Source organism: Macrobrachium nipponense, chromosome 42 (genome assembly GCF_015104395.2).
Source record: "Macrobrachium nipponense isolate FS-2020 chromosome 42, ASM1510439v2, whole genome shotgun sequence".
Classification (NCBI taxonomy): Eukaryota; Metazoa; Arthropoda; class Malacostraca; order Decapoda; family Palaemonidae; genus Macrobrachium; species Macrobrachium nipponense.
The window spans coordinates 47,767,459-47,772,467 of NC_061103.1; positions in this window are offsets into that span (position 1 = coordinate 47,767,459).

The window sequence follows — 5,009 nt, forward strand, 5'->3', positions numbered from 1 at the left end:
GCCCAGACGTCATGGGTCAGGGGCACTCCCGATGATTTTGACATTCCTGATGATGTCGTCTCTCGTGATGTCTTTCTGGTGTACTGTAAGGGCGTGCTGCCTAATGGCACCCTCCTTGGCGTGGCAGGAGATCCTTTTAGACAGGTGCATCGTCGGCATGCCGATGTAAATCTCAGGGCATCCTTGGACGGGGCATACGTATCGCTAGACAACGTTAGACTGCTTTAGGGGGTCTCTCTCTCTCTCTCTCTCTAGTTGCTAATTTGTTACACAGATTGGGATTCCCAATCTGTCAGGAATTATGACAGTACAGGTTGTAGACACGAGCCAGGGAATAATTCCACTTGAAAACATTCAGTCAAATGGGTATCATTGCATTAAGATTTCCGTTCCAGTAGAAGACCCAGACGGCGAAGTCTGGTTTTTGCAATTTGTAGTCCAATGGAGCTTGTGCTTTACATACCAACAAACAGGCCACGTGATTTGTGGAGAGTTGTTCGGCCACTGATTACATTGAGAGATACAATTTTATTACTAACATGAATATTTTATGAGAGCGAATTTAAGATTCAATTGGATGAAAGCTAATGAATTTTGTGAGAGTAAAAGGCAAGACTATGGCCGTTCAATCGTACGAAAACAATGTCGGAACAGGTCATCTTCTTGATGCAAATAGCTACAGTCTTCATCAAAACTTCAAGAAACCTTATGAAGACGTCATTCTCCCGAATGAAGACGAGAGCGAAAGTGTCCTAAATAACGGATGTTTCTCAAAATGCCGATGTTGAATTCAATCAACGATTCCATTAAACATCCACTGGTATTTTTCGGTTCTTGTTTTTTGTGACTTGTTACTGAAACCAGGTTTCAGTTACGTTAAGCTGTTTATGGGAGAACAAATCTGCTGTTATGTATGTATGTATATAGTCATTTTCTCTCTCTCTCTCTCTCTCTCACTCTCTCTCTCTCTCTCTCTCTCTCTCCGTATACCATCAGCCACTTAAGAAACATGAAGCGTCCTTCCTTACAGCGGCTGTGTTGACATAGTGATTTCTGTACTTGTTTAGTTAAGATGAACATGACAATGGTGTCTGGCGAAGACATTTTTTTTCAGTAATTATGCTTGAAAGTGTGACGCTATTATTATTATCATTTTTATTATTACTATTATTATTATTTTTAAAATAGAGAAAATTCAATGAAAGCCGTGAATTATAGTTTTAGAAAATAATAATAATAATAATAATAATAATACTAATAGTAATAATAATAATAATAATAATAAAATATAATAATAATAAAATAATAATAATAATAATAATAATAGCTTTATCCCTTCGGTTATTGGGTTGAATACCTGGTTGCCTGACGAAGCTCCTGTGTTGCCAGAGGTTCCATTTACGTCGTGTTGTCGTTTATCTTCCTATTCATTTTTCCTTTCCATCATTGGCTAGAGTTTTGCTATTTAACCCATAGCTGGACCCTACTCCATCAGGGATAGGTACTCATTTACAGCTGAGTAGACTGAGGAAATTATGGTAAAGATCCTTTCCCAAGGAATCAACGCCGAGGAGAGCGGTCACCAGATGGGAGCAACATCAAACACATAGATGAGACAGGATACAAATACCTGGGAATAATGGAAGGAGGGGCCCATATAAAACACCAAGAGACTGGAAGGACAAGATCAGGAAAGAGTATATGTCAGAGACTCAAGGCGATACTCAAGTCAAAACTCAACGCCGAAAAATAAAATGATTAAAAGCCATCAAACAAACCAATGGCCAGTTGCCAGTAATCAGATACAGCGCAGGAATAGTGGAATGGACGACGGCAGAACTCCGCAGCATAGATCAGAAAACCAGGAAACATATGACAGTACACAAAGCACTACACCCAAGAGCAAATACGGACCGACTATACATAACACGAAAGGAAGGAGGAAGAGGACTACTAAGTATAGAGGACTGCGTCAACATCGAGAACAGAGCACTAATGGGGGCAAATATCTGAAAACCAGTGAAGACGAGAGTGGCTAAAGAGTGGATGGGAAGAAGGACTGAATAAAAGTAGACGAAGACCCAGAAATATACAGAGACAGGAGAATGACACACAGAACAGAGGACTGGCACAACAAACCAATGCACGGACAATACATGAGACAGACTAGAGAACTAGTCAGCGATGACACATGGCAATGGCTACAGAGGGGAGAGCTCAAGAAGGAAACTGAAGGAATGATAACAGCGGCACAAGATCAGGCCCTAAGAACCAGATATGTTCAAAGAACGATAGACGGAAATAACATCTCTCCCATATGTAGGAAGTGCAATACGAAAAATGAGACCATAAACCACATAGCAAGCGAATGCCCGGCACTTGCACAGAACCAGTACAAAAAGAAGCATGATTCAGTGGCAAAAGCCCTCCACTGGAGCCTGTGCAAGAAACATCAGCTACCTTGCAGTAATAAGTGGTACGAGCACCAACCTGAGGGAGTGATAGAAAACGATCAGGCAAAGATCCTCTGGGACTATGGTATCAGAACGGATAGGGTGATACGTGCAAACAGACCAGACGTGACGTTGATTGACAAAGTCAAGAAGAAAGTATCACTCATTGATGTCGCAATACCATGGACACCAGAGTTTGAAGAGAAAGCGAGGGAAAAATGGATAAGTATCAAGATCTGAAAATAGAAATAAGAAGGATATGGGATATGCCAGTGCAAATCGTACCCATTAATCAAAGGAGCACTAGGCACGATCCCAAGATCCCTGAAAAGGAATCTAGAAAAAAAAAAAAAAAAAAACAAAAAAAACTAGAGGCTGAAGTAGCTCCAGGACTCATGCAGAAGAGTGTGATCCTAGAAACGGCGCACATAGTAAGAAGAGTGATGGACTCCTAAGGAGGCAGGATGCAACCCGGAACCCCACGCTATATACCACCCAGTCGAATTGGAGGACTGTGATAGAGCAAAAAAAAAAAAATAATAATAATAACAATAGGAAAAGTATGAATAGCAGCATCGGTAATATATGACAATATTTTACGCTATATTAATAAAAAAACGCTTTGACTGATAACCAACAGAGACACAAAGCGAAACAGAAAGAGAGGGAGAGAGAGAGAGAGAGAGAGAGAGAGAGAGAGAGAGAGAGAGATAAATGAGTGGCATGGACGTACATTCCACAATAATTCATGAAGGCAACTGGATATTTTTATATTCTCTTTGAGGTGTTCAATCTCTGAGAGCAATGAATTGATATTCAGTGGAGCCGCTTAATCCCACCCCTACCCCTCCCCTCCCCACATCCCCCATCCCCAACCCCCAACCCCAACCCCCCTACCTATTCGGAACAGGAACCAGTTTCGATGACAAAACAAGGTGGAGAGATCGCGGACGCTAAAGATTCATGTTCCCAGACCACTAATGAAGACAGACCTTTGAGCCTCTCGAGTTTTTAAGGCAAAAAAACAATCACATTGACAGACAGAAACAACCAAAACGAAGCGAAACAACAACGGACTCTTACCATATGAGTTTCACCTGTTTATGTTCAATTACAGGTGAGTTACAGCTTCGTTACCTGTGATAATGTTGCCCTGGGAATTCGCAAAACGGTGTGAAAATTGTAAAGATCTGTAAACAAATACATTGCAAAAAATATTCTTCTCTCTCTCTCTCTCTCTCTCTCTCTCTCGAGTGACGAATCATTTTTATAACATACACTTTGTATAGAAACGTTTTGCATTAAATTCACTAAAATTATTGCTTAATGAATATAGCTATAGGTATACAGAGAGAGAGAGAGAGAGAGAGAGAGAGAGAGAGAGAAGAAGGAACTGGTGTTAATAACAATGCAAGCAAGTGACCCCCAGGGGGGGCAAGGGGATTCAGCCACGGCACTGCTTCTGTCCCGAGGGTAATCTCAAGCAAAAGCAGTGGAAAGCAGCCTGTTCCCGAAGTAAACTTGGAGATACGCATTAGGCTTGCAGGTAAAATTAGAGGCCCAACTCTCTCTCTCTCTCTCTCTCTCTCTCTCTCTCTCTCTCTCTCTCTCTCTCGTGGCCCACATTACCACAGGGAGTGACCCGATTGGCTGAATACCCGTTATCATGAGAGAGAAGTTACTTAAATTCATGTTTTAGATTTCTGTTCAGTTCTTGCTTTTGTCCTATAGATTATTTCTATTTTTTTTCCTTTTTATAACAACTGTTTTCATTTCGTCACTGCAACAGATGTGGGTCTAATTCATTCTTTTCTCATTTGATGATACCTACACCTGCTGTTTACCTTAATTTCACAGTTTAAACTTCAACGATTACATACATAAACATGTGCTCGTGGGTACAGGGAAAAGCAAACATACGACATCTCCTCCTGCAATCGACCTTCCTCTGTTCTTGTTCACTACTTAACGAAGGTGACCTGAGGCGAGATGAGTTTGCATAAACCAGCTGTGGTGTTTTACTCGATAATGCCGCTGTGACCTTTGTATTGTGGCTACGACTCTCTATTCTTAAATCCTTAAAGGCAATATTATTTGTTCTTTACCGTGAACGAGAAACAACCGAAGTTTATTCTCCTAAATGTAGTATGAAGTCGATTCTGAAACAAAAGTGGACGACTAGAGCGTCTGGGAGCAGTAGTTAAAGTATTCTTTTCAATGAAACGACTCAAATTAAAGATTCGGACACTTTGCAGCCTGAAAGAAATAAGGAAAAGAAGAATTTGCAAAATATCTGCCACGCTTATACCGTGTGTTTAATCATCTTACGCATAATCTGAAACCTAATCTTCCTTGTGTCTTTTTGAAAACATTTTTTGGCATTTTCGCATCTGATCTCTCCACTCCTCTCATTATTACTTCCGATTTTGGCAAAGAACCCTGAGCAAAGGAGGGTTTCATATATGCAAATTTTGCCACGACAGGATTTCATCTGTTCTGACTATATTCTTTCAGCAGTCCTTTCTTTAAAGGATTATTTCTATGGATAGTTTCTGA